The 23,749-nt window shown below is 36.4% G+C and overlaps 1 long non-coding RNA gene across 1 annotated transcript in view; it reads right to left on the bottom strand.

Annotated features, from left to right (window-relative positions):
* Positions 1-13,257: 13,257 nt before the first annotated feature.
* The window catches only part of LOC140726748 (uncharacterized), a 67,839-nt gene continuing 57,347 nt past the window's right edge, over positions 13,258-23,749 (bottom strand). Inside the window, exon 3 of the long non-coding RNA XR_012098708.1 lies at positions 13,258-14,587. This is a non-coding gene — a long non-coding RNA (uncharacterized lncRNA). The remainder of the gene's footprint in view (positions 14,588-23,749) is intronic.

Here is a 23,749-nt window from a genome sequence, read left to right as displayed (position 1 = left end):
TAATGTAACAGGAATTGTACAGAATTCCAGCAGCAATTCTACTCAAATACTCCATCTGACAAATAGAACAGACAAACCCAGTCTTGCCTTTCCATATGTCAAAGCTCACATTTTTGGCAAAATTCAACACTGTGTTTTGTTACAGGTGCAGATATTTCAACATTAAATGCTGATATTATTTAAGGTCATCAACTCGGGGAGCGACTTGGAAAATTAAAATTGTAAGCATACAGGGTATAAGGTAGAGTACACAATTTATAATGTTCTTGTGCAGGTATGCAGGATTAAACAAAGAATAGAAATAGCCATAAAGTCTTTACACCACCTTTCCCCAGATTGTACTAGCAGCAACACCAGATGTTTCCTATTGGTTTCATACAATTAAACCAACAACAGTTGCAACTGCACCAGATGAAAGAGACATACATATTCAGAAAGAGCTAGATTGCAGTCAGGGTAAAATGACCAGAGTGAAATTCAAACACATGTTATACAAATATTATGACAACCTGCTGCAACATCCTAACCACTGAGGGATGGTTGATATTGAACCAACCAAATAAGGATTAAATCCTTTCCCACATCACAAACAGTTGCATATTCCCGACAATAGAGGAAAGCCAAATCTGCAGGAAACTGTGAACTCCCTTTATATACAAGGCGTTTTGATAAAAGAATATTCTCAATCTAATTTGCTCACATTCGGCATAGCAAAGTCCGATGGACAATGGCAACTCATCATCAACTACATTGGCCTGAATAAACACACAGCACCTAATTCAGCCCTGCAACAGGCAGTATAACAAATGCTGGAAGAATTGACTCTTAAAAAGTATAAATCTTACATTGCTTTGCCCAATGGCTTTTAGTCACACCCAATTCTTGAAAGGTTGAGAGAGAGAGAGGATATGTAATAAACATTAAAAAATCTCAACTCTGTTGCTGAGAAGTAAATTTCCTAGGCATGCCAATTATTAAATCAGAGACAGGGTTTAAATCCTGAATTTAGACAATAAGTCACTCACGTAGAATATCCAAAGACCCTAAAAGACTTACAATCTATCTTAGGCATAGTGAATTATGTTTGAATTTTCATACCTTTATATGCTCATTTAGCAAACCCATTATATGAAAGATATAAACCAAAAAGTGAAAAATCTTCACTTTTACCCCTGAACATTCAGAGGCACTAGAGGAATTGATGAATGCAATTCAGCAAGAAATAGACCTCCCATAAGCAACCTAACAAGATCTCTTCTTCTGCAAATTCGTATTTCTCCAAAAAACCGCTGTGGCCGTCTACTATAATGAGGGAGAAGGAACACAAGCCCTCATCCACTATGCCTCATATAGTTTCACCCCAGCAGAACAGAAATTTACTGCCTCACAACAGTGTGTTACTATGGTATTCCACACAATTATTGCAGCACTGCCAGGGCACAAAGCACTCATTATACCAACAGAGCTTGCTGCTTTGAAAAATGACAGAAAATTACCAGCAAATGAATATAGAGCTAGCAAAGCTAGATATAGGAAGTGACAAACATTTTTACAAGGTGACACCTTAGAGTGGGAATACGAACCTGAGAGCTATGACGTCCATGCCTTACCTTTCATGGATGATGCAGAACCATCTTCTCCATATTCCAATGTAGCACAGTATTCTTTAGAACACTATTCCCAAATATGGCACTTATAGTATATGGATCTACAGTGAAGCTCCTGAAAGATGGATCCATTCAATTACAGGCAAGAGCAGGGATTATAAGAGGATTTTTATTTTTACGCGACACTGAATTGGAACCATGAGTTTCAAGCACGCCCCTTAAGGAATCATACTGCTCAATCTGCAGAAGCTAAATCCCTAAAATTATGTCTAAAGCAAGTAAATACAACAGAACCAGTCTTGATATGTACTAATTATGATAGGAATGCAATAAATTTAACAGTAGCCAGGATGATGTTTTATAAATTTTCCTAGATACTACCATACCGAATCCCAAAGACTTTCCAACATGGTACAAATACGAAGTTGATGGTTTAGATATGATGTCCTAAAAAACTAGGAAGCAAATACTTCCTACTCATAAGCAAGGAACATTGATTCAAGAAGCCTACCAAGGAATCAGACACAATAATGATGTTAGACAAGCCACTCATGTGAAATCAGCCATTTTATACTGGTGGCCTTGCATCCTGAGGGACTGTAAGCAACTTGTTCCAAATTGTAAGAATGTCTGGCCTATAATAAAGGAGTAATGCGATCTTCAGTAAGACAAACAAAACAAACTACAGCAATGCAGGTTTGGCACATTGATTATACCGGCCCGTTTCTGGCATCCCATTCTGACTTTACCAGAAATCCAATAGGAATATTCTTCTGAAAGCTGATCTTTGTATGGTTCACCCTCTCAGCTTCTTGCAGTGAAGCTGCAAGACTCCATATTCCCATTTGCTGGTAACCCTGCTTGCAAACATGCTGACTGAGATTCTTCCTTTATTATTAAAGGCTTTCCGGCTGTGTGTGAACAAACAGCTGTACAGGTAGAGTACAGCACTCCATTCTACCCACAATCCAGTAGCAAGGTGAATCAGGAAAGAAAGCAAAGCTTGGCAAATCTGATCTACACTAGAGGCCAAAAGTGGGCTACACTTGTCCCTGAAGTGCAAATTTCCATAAACAATATGCCAATTGTAAAAATACAAGTACATAAGATTGTTATTCCTTTTATTTTAATGCACAATGTCTACCTACTGTAACATCCTAACCACTGGAGGGATGGATGATATTGAAACAACCAAATAAGGATTAAATCCTTTCCCACATCACAAACAGTTGCATATTTCCGACCATAGAGGAAAGCCAAATCTGCAGGAAACAGCGGACTCCCTTTACATACAAGGAGTTGCGAAGAGTTACTAGGTGGATCGCAATTACTATAAATTGGGTTACAGTTTGTTTGCGCAATTTTCCAGGAAAATTCCCCAGCCATTGGAATTAATACTTCTTCGTGCTCCTTCTGATAAACATTGAAGCTTGCAAAGACTGATGTTTAGTGACTTTTGCTTTTGTATAGCAGTTCCACTCCTAAGACCCTCTTAACTCTGTTACACTACAATGGATTATCTTTCATATGACTGCTTCGCTCTCCCTTACCTCATACTTGCCTTCTATTTTTTCCTCTGGTTCACCTTCAACACAGAAAGAGTGAAGAGCAGGGACTGCCCTAATCATGTTATCCTTGCTCCTGTCCTTTACCTAGTCCTTATCACTAACAATGTGTACGAGACTGCATGTTTCTCGCCTCAAATTGAGGGGAGTCGGGATGTATCCGTCTAATATGGGAAGATAAGTCAACAGATTTTTTCACTCACCTATTTGGATATTATATATTTGCTTTATAACAAAGTTAACTTTTTGTGTAATATTGTTCTTAAGACTTTAAATAATTTACTTTGTATGTTGTTCACTGTTAATGATTATACTTTCAAGGTTTACACCTTTGATATTCAAACCAACCTGTCTTATTATATCCCGTGTGTTATGTTATGCAATGTTAAAAGTCGTACCAGGAAGAAGAAGGTGACAATCTCCGGGCAATGCTATACTGTTGATAACATTTTAACCTATTCTGTTATGACTTCTTTAGAAACAGCGATCTAATCCTAGAGCCTTCAAGGTCTACAAAGAATTATTGTTACAAGGTAGAGCTATTAGAATGTGTTTTACTTACTATTGGGTATAAACATATATTACATTTGTGGTGCTCCTAAAATGCAAGAAGCAGGATCACCAATACGGGAATTTGTGTTAGATTTAATGTTACCAGAACAATCCGTATCATCAGGTGAAAAAATTCCCAGAGTCTGACAGAACAGACTTGGTATCCTTTGCTCAATTAAACTTCCCTGGAAAAACGCAAAAGTTGGGAAGATGTATCACTTCTTCTCAATCAGGTCCAACCAAACCTTAACAAAGCAAAGGGAGGAGATCTGGACAGTTATACCCAGAGTCCAGAATCACCAAAATGGGAAGAAACTTATACAGACAGTATGGTTAGTATCAGAATGACAAGTTACAGCAAACCAATTGGTGTTCACTTGCATGGGAGGAATATAAACAATCCCAAAGTTCTGAGGTCTTTTTTCTGGAAGCATAGAATCAAACGTACAGATAAAATCCTCAATAGAATTGTACTCTTCCTTACCTCTATAAGTGGTATATATACATTCTATGTATATTATTTACTGTGAAATTATGTAACTAATTAATATAATTTTTTATAACTAAAATGTAAGATCACTAAACCGTAGGCAAAAGAAGACAGCAATACACAATTGGTAACTTATTTACTAGACTTGTTTTCGGAGAACTTGAATACTATTGTGCACCACATCAAAAGCAATACAAACACCCCATGAAGGAAATGATCTAACTTCAGTTCAGTGAAAGACATTAGCAGCTCACCTGATGAACTAATAGCAACAACGACAGTGATCAACTTGCATCAAAGAAATGGCAAGAGCTGTTTGTGAAGAAGAAAATCTTAAAGACGGACTTTTAGTATGGACATTGATGCATCTTTGTTGCACGTTCATGAGAAAATGATAATCGTAACAATACTTTGAGGCTTTAGAAATGTGTACAATGGAGATTAAGGAAGTGAATACTCTAGCAAGAGAATTATACAGAAACACCTATATTGGGAAGTATTCAATCAATTTTTTTTGAACATCAAATTGACGAGAGCTTTTCTAGCAATGGTAACTTACTGGAATGGTTGGTGGAGTGATAGTTTGCTCCCAAGACGAGTATTGGCTGGAGTTCACTCTCAAAATGGGTCCATAGAGAGAAGCTAAGTTAGAAATCTTCAGTTAGAATAGTGGGGGGGGGGGGGGATGCGACAGTTTTTCATTTCCTGGGCCAGAGAGCATCTTTTCACATGTTCATCTTTCTAAACACAGTAGCTTGTCGTAAATGGGAGCCAGTCATCAGTTTTTAATGTAAGTTGCAAATAATAATCAGTCTGAAATTGAAAGGACAATTTTACAAACAAAAACTATCTAGAGAACACAGGATGTTGGTTCAGAGACAAAGGGTTATTTAATTGCGGTTGTTTCAAACCAGATAAACTGGTCAAGTTACACAATAAATAGGAATGTGAACTGGTTTTTGAAGAGTTGGTAGTTATAGCATAACCTTCCTATTGTGAATGAGCCCATAGCTGTATCAGATAGGGTTAATGTGTTAGTTGGTGTTCAAAGTTTGCTGAACTTCAAACTAGTCAGCTCGTCAAACATCGTCACACAGAGAGACAAAGAGTACATGATTGTATATCAGTCCAGTAAATCACAGTGCATTGCTGTTCTTTAAAATTACTTTTTAGGAAATGGAAGAAACTGAAACAGAAAAAAACTTTGAAGATAATTAACTGACATCAGCAAAGTCTTCATGTTCTTGTCCAAGAAGGTTTAAAAAGACTAGAGCTTTACATAGCTTCTGAACTCTTTGAAAAGTGGTGACTATTTTAGCGATTTGTCCCTAAAATTATGTTCATAAAACTGATCTTACAAACTTCGATAAGGAAGGAAATAAGTTCTTATCTTTAAGACTGTCTTGTAGATGGTGTACTTCCTTTTGTCCGAAAAAAATATGATTCCTTCTTTGCTGACAAATCTCCTAAGTGGAGATATGGCAGGAGTCAATCCAAAGCCCAGCTCAGACTTGCAGTACTTGCATTAAACAATGCTTAATGTCTGAATGCATAGCGAAACACACTAATGGGATCATTTTAATTGAGATTGCATCAAATGAAAACTGCTTCTTAATTGTGAACAAATTAAAGCACTTTTTACAAACTAGTTGATTTTAAACAGCCGCTGCAAGCTTGAATTTTGAACTCTGCGTACTGGCTAAAGGAAAGTGTGCTTTTGACTGCAATAATTTGTTAATCATTGTTTAAAATTCCTTTCAAGAGTGGGTATATGAACATTAAAAATTAAATATGAAGAGAAAGATGTCATGTCTCTTTATAAAGTTTAGAATCATTAATCAAAATCTGGTATTAGGTGCTCAAACACTTGACTGCTTTTAAGAAATATTTGATGTCACAATGTCTCATAAAACTTGTTAACACTAGTTAAAGAATGACAACAATTTCAGTGTTCTGGGTACTGATGCTTCCAATACAATGGAGAGGAAATAAGAGAGAACGGAGAGTTGCACTATTGATCAGATAGATCAGCAAAAATTATTTAGAGAGGATATTTTGGTGGTGGTGGGGTGTGGAGAATGTTCAAGCGAGGCCATAGGAAAAGAATTTAGAAATGAAATTGCAGTTGTCACATTGATAGATTTATACTAGAGGCTCTGCAAAGGTGATATGGAATTACAGACATACATACGTAGGGAAATTGCAGATATGAGTAAGAATAATAGGGATGTGATAGTTGGTGCTCTTAACATCCTTAATACTAAGCAGGACTGCTACAGAGCTGAGGGATTAGATAGGACCAAATTTGTTAAGTGTGTCCAGAAAGGTTTTCTGAAGAGGTGCATTGATTGCCCTTATAACGATGGGATCACACTCAACCTCCTCTTGGGAAAAGCTGCTGGCAAGAACACGTTGGGACCAATTACCATAATTCTATTAATTTCAAGACAGTCATGTAAGTATGTAGAAATAGTTCAATGTTTCAATGGTTCCATTTAATATTAATAATTCAATATATTCAATAATTCAACCTGAAATTCTAACTCTTCATGGACATTCACTAAACAGAAGAAAAACCTCAAAGAATGAATGACAGACAAATATTAGAGCCCCAAAGCCTCCCCACACACACAAACAGCAGCAAAGCATCAACCTCTCCCCCAATAGGAGGATAGGGCCGGTCATAGAGGTACCGACTAGAGAAGGGGCAGTGTTGGATCTCCTGTTAGGGAATGAGATAGGTCATGTGATGGAGGTATGTGTTGGGGAACACCTTGGGTCCAGTGATCACAATGCCATTAGTTTCAATATCATTATGGAGAAGGGTAGGACTGGACACCAGGGTTGAGATATTAGATTGGAGAAAGGCTAACTTTGAGGAGATGCAAAAGGATTTAGAAGGAGTGGATTGGGACAATTTGTTTTATGGGAAGGATGTAATAGAGAAATGGAGGTCATTTAAAGGTGAAATTTTGAGGGTACAGAATCTTTATGTTCCTGTTAGGTTGAAATGAAAGGTTAAAAGTTTGAGAGAGCCATGGCTTCAAGAGATATTGGAAACTTGGTTAGGAAAAAGAGAGAGATCTACAATAAATATAGGCAGCATGGAGTAAATGAGGTGCTTGAGGAATATAAAGAATGTAAGAAGAATCTTAAGAAAGAAATTAGAAAAGCTAAAAGAAGATACGAGGTTGCTTTGACAAGTGAGGTGAAAATCAATCTGAGGGGTTTCTACAGTTATATTAATAGCAAAAGGATAGTGAGGGATAAAATTGGTCCCTTAGAGAATCAGAGTGGACAGCTATGTGTGGAGACGAAAGAGATGGGGGAGATTTTGAACAATTTCTTTTCTTCGGTATTCACTAAAGAAAAGGATATTGAATTGTGTAAGGTAAGGGAAACAAGTAGGGAAGTTATGGCAAATATGACCATTAAAGAGGAGGAAGTACTGGTGCTTTTAAGGAATATAAAATTGGATAAATCTCCGGATCCTGACAGGATATTCCCTTGGACCTTGAGGGAAGTTAGTGTAGAAATAGCAGGGGCTCTGACAGAAATATTTCAAATGTCATTAGAAACAGGGATGGTGCCGGAGGATTGGCGTATTGCTCACGTGGTTCCATTGTTTAAAAAGGGTTCTAAGAGTAAACCTAGCAATTATAGGCCTGTCAGTTTGACGTCAGTGGTGGGTAAATTAATGGAAAGTATTCTTAGAGATGGTATATATAAGTATCTGGATAGACAGGGTCTGATTAGAAACAGTCAACATGGATTTGTGCATGGAAGGTCATGTTTGACAAATCTTATTGAATTTTTTGAAGAGGTTACGAGGAAAGATGACGAGAGTAAAGCAGTGGATGCTGTCCATATGGACTGCAGTAAGGCCTTTGACAAGGTTCCGCACGGAAGGTTCAATCGTTAGGTATTAATATTTTATTTATAATTTTTTTTTGAATGTTCAAATAGGTTACAGAAAGAAAAAAAAATTATCAACCCTTCCCCCCTGTCATTAACCCCTCCCCCCAACATATCCCTATAGAAAAAAAAGAGAAGAAAAGAAAGGAAAGAAAGAAAAAAGAAAGAAAGAAAGAATGCCTGGATATCGGAAGATCCCCACACGTTCCAAGGAGTTCATAATAGCTTTAATATGTATATTTATTTCTTTCCCCAGATAACCAATAATTTTATCTTCAGAGCACCTATATATTTAATCCTATCTTTTGTAAATAAGGGCGCAAAATTTTCAGAAATATTTCATATTTATCTCTTAAATTATAAGTAATTTTTTCAAGTGGAATGCAGCTAAAAATTTCATTCTTCCAACAATCTATACTTAAGTATGAATCCGATTTCCAAGTAACTGCAATAGCCTTTTTGGCTACTGCCAATGCAATTTTTATGAAATCTTTCTGATATTTATTCAATTTGGATTTCACTTTTATCCCTTCAATATTGCCTAGTAAAAATAATGTTGGATTATGTGGAAGTTGTATTCCAATAATTTGTTCCAGTAAAACTTTTAAATTTGTCCAAAAAGGTTGAATTTTAAAACAAGACCAAGTAGAGTGTAAAAAAGTACCAACTTCTTGATTACATTGGAAGCATTGATCAGATAAATTTGGGTTTAATTTATTTATTTTTTGTGGTGTAATATATAATTGATGTAAAAAATTATATTGCACTAGTCTTAGCCAGACATTTGTTCTATTTGTCATACTGTCAAGACATAGTCTTGACCAATTTGTTTCTTCAATTTTAATATTCAAATCAGTTTCCCATTTTTGTCTTGACTTATAAATTCCTTGTTTAATTGCCTGCTTTTGAATCAAACTATACATACAAGAAATACATTTTTTAATTTTTCCTTTTTGAATTAAAATTTCTATTTCATTAGGTTTCGGCAATAACATTGTTTGACCCAATTTATCTCTTAAATAAGCCCTTAATTGGAAATAACAAAAAAGAGTGTTGTTTGATATTTTATATTTATTCTTTAATTGATCAAATGACATTAATATACCTCCTTCAGAACAGTCTCCTATATATCTAATCCCTTTTTGAAACCAGTTGTATACAAGTTGGTTATCCAATGTAAAAGGAATAAGTTTATTTTGAATTAAAGGTCTCTTTGCTAATAAAGATTTCTTTATCTCATCATCAACATTTATCTTATTCCATAAAGCAATCAAATGTTTTAATATAGGAGATTCTTTCTTTTCCCGTATCCATTTAGATTCCCATTTATATATAAAATCTTCTGGTATATTTTCTCCTATTTTATCTAATTCTATTCTAATCCATGCCGGTTTATCTTCATCAAAAAAAGATGCAATACATCTAAGTTGATTTGCTTTGTAATAATTCTTAAAATTTGGTAATTGTAACCCTCCTAGGTCAAATTTCCATGTCAATTTTTCCAACGATATTCTTGACATCTTACCTTTCCAAAGGAACTTCCTCACACATTTATCTAACTCTTGAAAAAACTTCTGCGGTAATTGTATTGGTAGTGTTTGGAATAAATATTGTAATCTAGGGAATACATTCATTTTTATAGCATTTACTCTGCCTACTAATGTTATTGGGAACATCATCCATTTATCAAGATCTTCTTGAATTTTTTTCAATAATGGTAAATAATTTAATATATATAAATTCTTTATATCATTATCAACTCTTATACCTAAATATTTTATACCATTTATCGGCCATCTAAATTGAGTTATTAATTGACATTGACTATAATCTCCTTTAGTAAGGGGTAGAATTTCACTTTTATCCCAATTTATTTTGTAGCCTGATATTTTCCCATATTCTTCCAATCTAGAAGATAATTTACGCAGCGAATACAATGGGTTTGTTAAATAGAGCAAAACATTGTCAGTGTTACGAACCCCGTAACTGGGTGTCTTACCAGCAAAGATAGGAGTAGCCGTTGAAGTCCGATGATACTATTTTTAACAGTATTTATTAGTAAAAATACACAAAAATAATATCAATGCAAATATACAGATAATATACGTCATCAATACTAAACCTAAAAGTGCGGGTATAATAATAATCAATAAGAAATAAGCTCTATCATTGTCTAGGGGATAATGAATTGTCCGAAGGAAATATAAAGTTCAGTTCGTTCATATAGGCTGCAGTCATTGTTGATCACTGTGTTGCAATTGTTGGAGAGAGAGAGAGAGAGAGAAAAGCAGTAACAGCTATTAACTTGCCGACTTTCCTTTTTACGATCTTGATCCGTATCTGTCCTTTAGCTAGATCGTTCCGTGGAGGACTCATCACCCAGGCAAGGGTGGACACACACACAAGCCCCCCACCGGTCTCGTAGCGTCTCTCTCCTGGTGCGTCTGAGGGGTGTTTCCCCAGACCCTACTTTTATCCCTACTCACAGGGTCTCAGATGTCAATCAGGTTGGGATGATGCAATCCCTCAACCAGACCACTCTGGCTGCCCCGAGGGGTTTCAATGAATAGTACAGTACTCAATACACAATTCTTCCTTCAAGAGACAATAGCAGTAATCTCTCTCTTTGTCAATAGGAGACATTCCACCTTGTTGTGTATTCTGCGTTGTCTATAACAACTGCCTTTGCTGTGATCCTGCGTCTCTCTCTCTCATTACTGACATGATGTGTATCTCTCTCATTTCCTGGGTATCAGACCCGAAATAATAGCAATTTTGTGATTCTCAAAAAGGGGGGGGGGGGGCGACTTTGCTCCTCATTCGTAACATCAGCAAATAAATTAATCTTATATTCCTCCTGGTTAACTCTGAAACCCATAATATCTGGGTCTGTTCTAATTAATTCAGCTAATGGTTCTATCACCAACACAAATAAAGCAGGTGATAATGGACAACCTTGTCTAGTTGACCTTGTTAACTGAAATGATGTTGAAATTTGACCATTTGTCATTACTTTAGCTTTGGGATTAGTATTTAAGGTTTTAATCCATTTTATAAAAGATTATCCTAACCCATACTTTTCCAATACCTTAAATAAAAAATCCCATTCCACTCTATCAAATGCTTTTTCTGCATCTAAAGCAACTGCCACACTCATTTCCTCCCTCTTTTGTGCCAGATGAATTATACTAAGTAACCGAGTTACATTATCTGCCAATTGTCTATTTTTGATAAATCCTGTTTGATCCATATGTATTCATTTTGGTAAGTATTTAGATAATCTATTAGATAAAATTTTTGCTATTATTTTATAGTCGGTGTTCAACAAAGAAATAGGTCTATATGATGTTGGTTTTAAAAGATCTCTATTTTTTTTTGGCAATACTATTAAAATAGCTGTCGAAAAAGATTCTGGAAGTTTATGCGTTCTTTCCGCTTGGTGTATTAACTCCATAAAAGGAGGAATTAGGAAATCTTTAAACTTTTTGTAAAATTCGGGCAGAAAACCATCTTCTCCTGGGGATTTATTACTCTGAAGTGATCCTAGAGCTTCTTCAACCTCTTTTAATGTAAAAGGCACATCTAATCCCTTTTGTTCTTCCGAATTCAATTTTGGAAGAGTTATTTGTGATAAAAACCTTTCTATCTCAACATTATCATTTTGTGATTCTGATTGATACAGTTCAGAATAAAAATTCTTTAAAAATTCATTAATTTCTAAAGGTTTATAAGTAATTTTATTTACACTTGTTCTAACTGCATTTATCGTTTTGGAAGTCTGGTCTGTTTTTAACTGCCAAGCAAGAATCTTGTGTGATCTTTCACCTAGTTTGTAATATCTCTGTTTAGTTCTCATAATTGCTTTTTCTGTTCGGTATGTCTGAAGTGTATTATATTGTAACTTCTTGGTAACAAGTTGTCTTCTTTTTTTTTCTGTCATATATCTTTGAGATTCTTTTTCTAATTTTGTAATCTCTTTCTCCAATTAATTTTAGAAGTATAACTTATTATCTGACCTCTCAAATATGCCTTCATTGCTTCCCATACTATAAATTTATCATCAACTGAATGTAAATTTGTATCTAAAAAATCTGAATCTGCTTTTTCATGAAATCACAAAATCTTGACGTTTTAATAATATTGAATTAAATCTCCATATGTAAACCGATTCCTCTTTATCCATCATTATCATTGTCATTATCAAGGGGGAATGATCTGACAATATTCTTGCTTTATATTCCATATTTTTCACTCTGTCTTGAATATTCATTGATAATAGAAAAAAATCTATCCTTGAAAAAGTTTTATGTATATTTGAATAAAATGAATAATCTCTTTCTTTTGGATTAATTCTTCTCCATATATCAATCAAATATAAATCTTTCATCAATGATAAAGTTAATTTTACTACTTTTGATTTTGTAACAACCTTTGTTGATCTATCTAAAAATGGGTCTAAACAAAAATTAAAATCTCCACCTATTAATATTTTGCCATATGCGTCAGCCAAATTCAAAATGGCCTCTTGTATAAATCTTACATCATTTTCATTTGGTGCATAAATATTCATAAGAGTCCATAGTTCCAAAAAAATTTGACAATGTATAATCACATATCTCCCCACAGAATCAATTAATACATTTTGTATTTTCATTGGTAAAGTTTTATTAACCAAAATTGCAACTCCCCTTGCCTTTGAGTTAAATGAAGCTGCGATAACATTTCCAACCCAATCTCTCTTTAATTTCTGATGTTCTATCTCTGTTAAATGTGTTTCTTGTAAAAAAGCTATATCTATTTTCATTTTCTTAATATATGTTAGAATTCTTTTTCTTTTCACCGGTCCATTAAGTCCATTAACATTAAAACTTTAAAAATTCAGTAAATTAGTCATTATTTTTAACAGGGTTACTCCAATCTATAATAATAATAATACCTAATCTTTCAACTTTCGTAGCACCTTGGGGAATCTTTTTAAAATTCTTAATGTTGCTATGAGTCTCCCCCCCTCCCCCCGATTGTCCAGGCAAAGAAAGATAAAAGAAAAATAGATTATAAAGAAAAAAATAACAAAATACCCCCCCTACTAATGTTGTCAATGGAAAAAAACACAACATTACCCCCCTGTTGTACGGGTCATGGCAATCGCCATGATTACCCACGTGAATCCCGTAGCAATCGATCCAAAGTTCCCCCAGCTCCCCGTAACATAAAAAAGTATATATAAGAGAAGAAAAAAAATCACTACTCTTGATTAATATTTCTCAAATTTTAACCTTTCTCCCCCTGTATCATATAATTAAGAATATATTTAAATACTCTTCTGTCCTTAAACATCCATCAGTTCCATTCACTGTCCCTATCTTCATCTTTAACCTGTTTCACTTTTAAATCTTTGACTGTAATTAGCAAATATTTGGGAGTTCTTGTGCGAATTCTTCTGCATCTCGATAATCAGTAAAAAATCTTCTTTTTCTGTAATCCAAAAAAATTATCAGGGTTGCCGGGTGGCGCAATATAAATTTATAGCCTTTTTCCCCATAAAACTTTTTTTGCTGGGTTAAATTCCTTCTTTCTCTTCAAAAGGTCATAACATATCAGGATAGAAAAGAACTGTTTTCCCTTCTATCATCAATAGTCCGTTTCTCTTTCTGGCACGTTGGGCAGACGCCTTCAGGATCTTTTCTTTATCTTGATATCTTAAGCATTTTATCAAGATTGATTGTGGGTTTTGATCAACTTGAGGTCTTGGTCTTAAGGCTCTGGGAGCCCTTTCAATTTCAATTAACTGGGTTCTTTCTTCCATTTCCAAAATTTCCGGGATCCATTTTTGAAAAAAAATTATTGGATCCTCTCCCTCTATACCTTCTTTAAGTCCAACAATCTTAATATTGTTTCATCTGCTAAAATTTTCAAGCACATCCACATTTTCCAACAACTGTTTTCTTTCTGATGTCCAGGCAAATATTATCTTCCAATTTATTCACTCTATCAATGGTGTCTCCCATTGTTTCTTCCAAGTTTTTAATTTTCTTGTCCATTTTGTCCTGTCTTTTCATCATTTTATCAAACATAATCTTCATATTTTTAATATATTTTTTTACTACTTTTAATGCTTTTAATTCATGCATTATTTGCACCACCATTTTTCACATGTCTCCATCACCTCCAACCTCTTCCTGTTGCTCTTCTTTGTTTGTCTCTTCATCTTCATCTGATTTATCCAGAGAATCTGATTCCACCTCATCTTCACTTTCACTTTCAGTTCCGATCGTAGCTGGCATTTGTAGTTTGGGTTGCTCGTGTTTGCACATGCCCTTTCTTTCATGCATGCGCAATTCCTGTTGCTATTTTTTTTTGGAAACGGTTGATTTTGCCGCAGTTTCCTGTTCTGTATCACCAGAGGTAAATTCTTTTCCAACTTGTGTTGTCTTCAAAGTAGTAGTTTTCTTCTGCTTCTGTTTAGGAGGCATATCTTAAGACAATCCTGAATAGTGTATAATTAGTTTTTAAAAAGTATTTACTAACTTTTTCACTTAAACGTTATTTTACTGTTTTTTTACGGGAGAGCTGGATTTCCACGTCTCGATCCTACGTCATCACATGACGTCCTAGGTATTAATATTGAAGTAGTAAAATAGATTCAACAGTGGCTGGATGGGAGATGCCAGAGAGTAGTGGTGGATAACTGTTTGTCAGGTTGGAGGCCGGTGACTAGTGGTGTGCCTCAGGGATCTGTACTGGGTCCAATGTTGTTCATCATATACATTAATGATCTGGATGATTAGGTGGGAAATTGGATTAGTAAGCATGCAGATGATACTAAGATAGGTGGCGTTGTGGATAATAAAGTAGGTTTTCAAAGCTTGCAGAGAGATTTAGGCCAGTTAGAAGAGTGGGCTGAACGATGGCAGATGGAGTTTAATGCTGATAAGTGTGAGGTGCTACATTTTGGTAGGAATAACTCAAATAGGACATACATGGTAAATGGTAGGGCATTGAAGAATGCAATAGAACAGAGTAATCTAGGAATAATAGTGCATAGTTCCCTAAAGGTGGAATCTCATGTGGATAGGGTGGTGAAGAAAGCTTTTGGTATGCTAGCCTTTATAAATCAGAACATTGAGTATAAGAGTTGGGATGCAATGTTAAAATTGTACAAGGCATTGGTAAGGCTGAAGTTGGAGTATTGTGTACAGTTCTGGTCACCGAATTATAGGAAAGATGTTAACAAAATAGAGAGAGTACAGAGAAGATTTACTAGAATGTTACCTGGGTTTCAGCACCTACGTTACAGGGAAAGGTTGAACAAATTAGGTCTTTATTCTTTGGAGCATAGAAAGTTGAGGGGGGACTTGATAGAGGTATTTAAAATTATGACGGGGATAGATAGAGTTGACGTGGATAGGCTTTTTCCATTGAGAGTAGGGAAGATTCAAACAAGAAGACATGAGTTGAGAGTTAGGGGGCAAAAGTTTATGGGTAACACGAGGGGGAATTTCTTTACTCAGAGAGTGGTAGCTGTGTGGAACGAGCTTCCAGTAGTAGAGGCAGGTTCAGTATTGTCATTTAAAGTACAATTGGATAGGTATATGGACAGGAAAGGAATGAAGGGTTATGGGCTGAGTGCGGGCCAGTGGGTCTATGTGAGAGTAAGTGTTCGGCATGGACTAGAAGGGCCGAGATGGCCTGTTTCCATGCTGTAATTGTTATATGATTATTACTGAGTGAAGCACAAGGCAGGCAAGGTGAGGGAACCTTGTTTGAAGAGGGATCTTGAGAGTGAATGAAGCAGGCATATATCAGGTATATGTAGTTGGGATCAAGTGAGTCCTTTGAGGAGTATTAAAGATGGAAGAGTGCACTTATGAGCAATATCAAGACAACAAAATGAAACTCTGAGATGTTTGTAGTGGATAAGATAATGGAAAATCCTAAAATATTTTAGAGGTACAGTATGAGTGAAAAAGTAGGGAGTAAGTGGATCCCCAAGAATCTATGTGCAGAACGAGAAGAAATGGGCGTGGACTTAATACTTCTCTTTTCTATTTTAGAGAAAGAATGCAGTTAATGAATTCAAGCTTAGAAATAGTGATACTCTAAAGCATATCAGCATTACAAACGAGGAGGTTTGAGATATCCTGGAACATAGGACAGTATAGCTCATGAACAGGTCCTTCAGCCTGCAATATTGTGTCGAACCAAATAAATTAATAATCAAATGACCAGCTAAGCTAACATCTTACGCCTCCACAACGTCCATATCCCTCCATTTTCCTCACATTCAAAATCAGAGTCAGGTTTCTTATCACTGGCATGTGTCGTGAAATTTGTTAACTTGGCAGCAGAGAAAGAAAGAAAGAAAGAAAAGGAAGGAAGGAAGGAAGGAAAGAAAGAAAGAATAAACTGCAGTAAGTATATATATGTATATTAAATATATTTAAAATAGTGCAAAAACAGAAATAATGCATACTTAAAAAAAGTGAGTTAATGTTCATGGGTTCAATGTCCATTTAGAAATTGCATTGCAGAGGGGAAGAAGCTGTTCCTGAATCGCTGAGTATGTGCGTTCAGACTTCTGTACCTACTGAAGTGTAACATTCTTTATACGAATACTGAGAAGTGGAATGAGCAACTAAAGGTGGAGGAGGCAGGAACATTATGATCTTAAAACTCATAATGATGTTTGGCCAACAGTTCTTTGAATGATCAAAGCATGGAGGATTTGGAATTAATTCAAGTGAGTGAGATTAGTAATGAAAGGCATGACAGTCATTATTGATGCAATGGGCCAAAAATCTGGTTTCTGTGCTCTGCTGCTCTACTAATTTATGATCTCCTTAAAAAAAATCATACACATACAGAAATCAACACTTCCAGCAATAGAAATGAAGGATTAAAAGCTCTCAGAAAAGACAGTTGGCGAACATAAAAAGAAGACACTTTTTTAAATGTTGTTTTACACTCGGAATGCCTAGATAACCAGTCAGACAAACTTTCATACTCACTCAGACAGGATTCATTTTATTACATTATTGAATGTAGTGCAAACTAATTGTAAGCATTATTTGTGTCAACTGGCTTTCCACTTTCTGATAAGGTACTCCCTCCTACGTTGTGATTGGCCACAGCCACGGTGTGCAAGTTGGAGTCAGTTTATTGCTGCTACTATTGTTGGCCGAACAATGAACATCATTATGAATTTTAAGATCATACAATTAGTTAAGAATAGTGTACCTCTCATGGGGTGATAGCTTCTTCAAGCCACCACTTGTGTCTCCTATCCCTTATTTAATGTTTACTATTTCGGTCTGGCTTGTTTAGAAACATAGAACATCAAATACTAGAGGAATTCAGCAGGCCAGGCAGCATCTATGGAAAAAGAACAGTCAACGTTTTGGGCTAAAACCCTTCGGCAGGACTTGAGAAAAAAGCTGAGGGGTAGATTTGAAAGGTGGGGGGAGGGGAGAGAGAAACACCAGGCAATAGGTGAAATTTGGAGGGGGAGGGATGAAGCAAAGAGCTAGGAAGTTGATTGGTGAAACAGACAGAGGACCATGGGAGAAAGGGGGAAGGGGGAGGAGCACCAGAGGAAAGCGATGGGCAGGCAAGGAAATAACATGAGAGATGGAAAGGGGATAGAAAATGGTGAAAGGGTGGTGGAGGAATTACTGGAAGTTTGAGAAATCAGTGTTCATGCCATGAGGTTGGAGACTACCAAAACGGAATATAAGGTGTTGTTCCTCCAACCTAAGTGTAGCCTTATCCCAGCAGTGGAGGGGGCCATGGATGGACATAATGGAATTGGAATGGGATGTGGAATTAAAATGGGTGGCCACTGGGAGATCCCGCTTGTTCTAGCGGATGGAGAGTAGATGATCGGCGAAGCAGTCTCACCGATATACAAGAGGCCACACCGGGAGCACCAAACACAGTATATGATCCCTATAGAATCACAGGTAATGTGTCGCCTCACCTGGAAGGACTATTTGGGGCCCTGAATGGTAGTGAGGGAGAAGGTGTAGGGGCAGGTGAAGCACTTGTTTTGCTTGCAATGATAAATGCCAGGAGGGAGATCAGTGAGGAGGGACAAATGGACAAGGGAGTCACCTAGGGAGTGATCCCTTCAGCAAGCAGAAATTGGAGGGGAGAGAAAGATATGTTTGGTGGTGGGATCGAGTTAGGGGTGGCAGAAATTTCGGAGAATTATGTGCTGGACGCAAAGGCTGGTGGGGTGGTAGGTGAGGACAAGAGGAACCCTATCCCTGGTAGCATGGTGGGAGAATGGGGTAAGAGCAGACATGCGACTCCACCTTCTGTTCACGGACATGTAAGACACAGTTTCTTTCCGTCCACCTTTAATCTCTCCCTTTTCCGACTTAAACTTTGGAATTTCAACTTTACTCAGTCAGATCTGTACAGCAATAGTTATAATTATGGCTACTCTAAGAAGCACCAAAAGGAACCCGGACCCAGGCAATGGAAAGCCTAAAATAGCTGATGAATTCTCGGAGGAACCCCCCTGGGTAAAGAGCTTAGAGTCTCAAATCAGCAGTATTGGCACTGAAATAACTCAACTAAAAGAGAAATTTGAAGAAAAAATTGACTCTCTGAGCCTTGATCTTAAAGAAGTTAGTCGAAATATGGCTGACCTTTCTTCTCGTTTCAAAAAGGCTCAACCATGGATCATCAATCTGGAAGCTCGGTCGCATCGAAATACTATTCGAATTGTTGGATTAAAAGAGAAATCAGAATCGGCCAACACACTGGATTATTTTGCAAAAGTGTTTCAGTCATTATTTCCGGAGGTTTGTTCGCAACCTCCAGATATTGAAATGGCTCACAGAATTGGTGCTTTAGAACTTTTGGATCAAGGTAAAAGCAGACATATTGTGTGTTTTCTCCATTTCAGAGACAAAGACCGCATTATTAAGCTTGCGAGAAAACAAAGGCTGTTTCAATTTCAAGGTTAAGAGATTGCTTTTTGAAGATTTTCCATGCAAAATTGTTAAGAAGCGTGCTGGATTTGCATCGGCCTTGAAATTAGCATACCAAAAAAAGCTCTTTCCATTGCTCCAATATCCAGCTAACTTAAGGCTTTTCGTCAAAAAGTCTGGGGCTTGTATTTTTGATGACCCAGCCAAAGCATTGCATTTTATTAACTCTTTACCTGACAAATCTGATGACGAGTCTGAAGCCTTAAGTTTGAATGATTTACAATGGTTTGATTGTCTTGTGGCGTAAATAGTGATGAGATTGGAAGATTTGATGGTTAAAGAAAGTCTTTACCTCAAAATGTATTTTTATCTCTGAAAAAGAGTGGCTTGGATGGTTTTAACCTCAGAAGACATAGCAGGAGAACTGTTGAAAGATTGTAGATAAGTTTGAACCGTCTAGAATTTTTTCTCTGCAGAATTTAAATGAACTAATTTTTTTTTGTCTATATGCTTTTGTAAAGATCATTTAAGTAATTATTTGGATTTCCTTATGTTTTAAAGGTAGATTGGATAATTTAAAGATGGCAATTGTTTTTCTTTTGTGCAAATATTTCAAGAATTGTTTTGGATATGTTTTTCTTCCCTTATCTAATATCATGAAGGTTACTTTCAAAATTGAAGGTCGTTTTGTTTTACAAAATAAAACACTTTCCTTCCATGTTAATTATATTGAGATATATGTCGAGTGCAACGAGTTTTATGTTCAGTAGAGGGAGACAGAGATTGCTTTTTCATTTTTTTATTATTTAGGTAGGCGGAGTTTGTATTGGCTTCTATGCTTTTCTTGAGGCTTGCGTCGATCAATATCGACTTATTTCTGGGCTTTATAATTTGGGTGGGTTTTTTTCTTCTTTTTTATCCCCATTATGGAATCCTGAGCATACGCAAATTATTATTATCGTTGTTCATCTTCACCACTGCCAACACAGATGCCTTGTGCAGGAAGGCACAGAGTCGAATGTACTTCCTTAGAAGGTTGGCGTCATTCAATGTCTGCAGTGAGATGCTGAAGATGTTCTATAGGTCAGTTGTGGAGAGCGCCCTCTTCTTTGTGGTGGCGTGTTGGGGAGGCAGCATTAAGAAGTGGGACGCCTCACGTCTTAATAAGCTGGTAAGGAAGGCGGGCTCTGTCGTGGGCAAAGTACTGGAGAGTATAACATCGGTAGCTGAGCGAAGGGCGCTGAGTAGGCTACGGTCAATTATGGAAAACCCTGAACATCCTCTACATTGCACCATCCAGAGACAGAGAAGCAGTTTCAGCGACAGGTTGCTATCGATGCAATGCTCCTCAGACAGGATGAAGAGGTCAATACTCCCCAATGCCATTAGGCTTTACAATTCAACCGCCAGGAGTAAGATATGTTAAAGTGCCGGGGTTGATTGTATTTAATGTATTTAAGTAAACTACTTAAGAACTTTTTAAAAGCTATTATTAATGCTTTTTGAGAGAGTGATTTAGATGCATATCATATTTTTACTGAGTTAAGTATTGCATGTAATTAGTTTTGCTACAACAAGTGTATGGGACATTGGAAAAAATGTTGAATTTCCCCATGGGGATGAATAAAGTATCTATCTATCTATCTATCATTTTCGACCACCTTATCCTGACATGCGTCTAACTACTCTTTTTAGATACAAAGTCTCATGATGATATCTAAACAGTTAAATGGTTTAAGTTGGAATGTCATGGTTGGAATCATCCTATTAAGCGTAAGAAAACATTTTAAATTATTAACCAATTCCAACCTGATATAATCTTTGCTCAAGAGACGCATATAAGGTTATGTGATAAAAATCGATTTTTAAAATTTTAGGATCCTCAGTTTCATGCAAACTCCTAGAGTAAAATTAGAGGTGTCTCTATTTTTATTGATTCCAATATCCCTTTTAATCAGGAGGATATTATAGCCGATGTTAATGGTACATTTTTGATTGTTAAAGGAATAATTTATAATAGGAAAATGGTTTTGGTTAATATTTATGACCAAATGTTGATGATCCCTCATTTTTAAAGCTGGCTTTGCTCTATTACCTGATTTAAATGAATATATGTTATTAATGGGTGGTGATTTTAATACTTGTTTAAATCCTTTAACTGATAAGTCACAATCCAAACATCAACCCCCTAATCGTTCTGCATCATTTATTAATTCATTTTTTAATTGAAGCCTGGAGGCATATGCATCCTAGTGATAGAGAATATTCTTTTTCTCACATGTTCATAATAAATATTCAAGAATTGACTATTTTATAGACAACCCTCAACTTTTATTTAATGTTCAGAAATGTGAATATGATGCAATTGCTATCTCTGATCATGCTCCTTTTTAAACTTAACGTTTGAACTGAAAGATGTTGCTTCTACCAGACCATTATGACGTTTTCCAGAACACTTGTTACAAAGTTCAGAATTTGTTGAGTTTATTAAAACTCAGATAAAAGAGATTTTTCTCTTTAATAATACAGGAAACGTCTCAAAGTTACTAATTTGGGATACATTAAAAGCCTATTTATGTGGTCAGATTATTTCGTATATAGCTAAACTGAAGAAACAAACAAGAATGGAATTAGATAAAATCTCTAAACAAATTAAAGAATTGGGTAACATCAATGCAATCTCTCCAAATGTTGTTTCATTTAAAAGAAGAGTAGAATTACAATCACAGTATAATTTATTACTAACATATCCTATTGAAGGATATTTGCTCAAATTGAAAAGTCAAGTTTATATTTTTGGGGATAAAAATAATAAGCTCTTAACTTCCCAATTAAGAGCAGCTAGAGCTAAAAGACAAATTTTTAAGATTCATAAAAATAATGGACATATAGCAAGTAACCATGAAGACATTAATAATACTTTTCAAGATTTTTATTCTGATCTTTATAGATCTCAATTTCCTGTAGATTCCTCCAAAATGAAGGCTTTTTTACATAAGATTAAATTTCCACAAATTTCTGTTGAAGATCAACAGATGCTTGATGCTCCAATTACCGAGCATGAAATTCAGAAAGCTATTTTATAATGCAATCAGGTAAAGCTTCTGGACTTGATGGTTATTCAGTGGGATTTTACAAAAAATTCGAAAGATTACTTTCTCCATATCTTTTGGAAATGTTTCATGAATCCTTTGAGAAGGGCAATTTACATTCTTCTTTTTATGAAGCATCTATTTCCTTAATCCTTAAAAAAGATAAAGATCCTACTGAATGTTCATCGTATAGACCTATTTTGCTATTAAATGTGGATGCAAAAATTCTCTCTAAGATAATGGCTAACCACTTGGAAAATATTTTAACTAAAATCATCTCTATGGATCAATAAAAACACAAAATGCTGGCAGAACTCAGCAGGCCAGACAGCATCTATGGGAGGAGGTAGTGATGATGTTTCAGGCCGAAACCCTTCATCAGGTGTGAAGTAACATGGGATGGTCAAGGGGGGATAAGAAGTGGGGGGAGGGATGAAGTAGAGAGCTGGGAAGTGATAGGCTGGAGGGAAATGGGCTAGGGGAAGGTGGAGAATTATGGGAAATAAAAGAGAAAGAAAGGTAGGGCTGGGGGAAGATTATAGTGAGGGGGGAAAAGAGAAAGAGAACCAGACTAAAATTATAGACAGGGATGGGGTAAGGGGGGGGGGTCAGGGGTATCAACAGAGGTCTGTGAGTTGAATGCTCATGCCGGCAGGTAGGAGGCTACCTAGGCAGGAGATAAGGTTTTGCTCCATCAACCTGCGTGTGGCCTCATCTTGATGGTACAGACATATCAGAGTGGGAATGGTCTGTGTAATTGCAGTGTGTGGCCACAGGGAGATCCCGCCACTGCTGTAGGACTGAGCACCAGTGTTTGGTGAAACGGTCTCCCAGTCTGCGGCGGGTCTCCCCAATGTATAAATGGCCACATCAGGAGCACCGGATACAGTGTATCACCCCAGTTGACTCGCAGGTGAAGTGGTGCCTCACCTGAAAGGACTGTCTGGGGCCTAGGATGGTGGTGAGGGAAGAAGTGTGGGGGCAGGTGTAGCACTTCTTCCATTTGCAGGGATAAGTGCCTGGAGGGAGCTCGGTGGGGAGGGATGGGGGGGATGAATGGACAAGGGAGTCGCGTAGGGAGCAATCCCTGCGGAAAGCCGAGAGTGATTGGGAGGGGAAGATGTGGCTTGTGGTGGGATCCCATTGGAGGTGGTGGAAGTTACAGAGGATTATACGTTGGATCAAGCAGGCTATATTAAAGGCCGTTACTCTTTCTCTAATGTCCGGAGATTGATGAACATTATATATTCACCATTATCTAAGCAACCTCAATGTGTTATCTCTCTCGACACAGAAAAGGCATTTAATAGAGTTGAGTGGCCATATTTGTTTAAAGTATTAGAAAAATTTGGTTTTAGTAATAATTTCAATAGGTTGATTCAAATGATTTATAAGAATCCTATTGCCACGGTTATTACTAATAATTTCAGGTCCTCTTTTTTTTCCACTTTCTCGTGGTACTAGACAGGGATGTCCATTAAACCCTTTATTATTTTTTCATGTATTGGAGCCTTTGGCCATAACATTACGTGAAGCTAAAAATATTCATGGTATCTCTATGAATGGAACCATACATAAGATTTCTCTTTAT

The sequence above is a fragment of the Hemitrygon akajei genome, chromosome 4, assembly GCF_048418815.1.
Source record: "Hemitrygon akajei chromosome 4, sHemAka1.3, whole genome shotgun sequence".
In the NCBI taxonomy this organism is placed as follows: domain Eukaryota; kingdom Metazoa; phylum Chordata; class Chondrichthyes; order Myliobatiformes; family Dasyatidae; genus Hemitrygon; species Hemitrygon akajei.
Note: the sequence above shows the minus strand (reverse complement) of the source record. Positions and strands in the feature narration are given on the sequence as shown.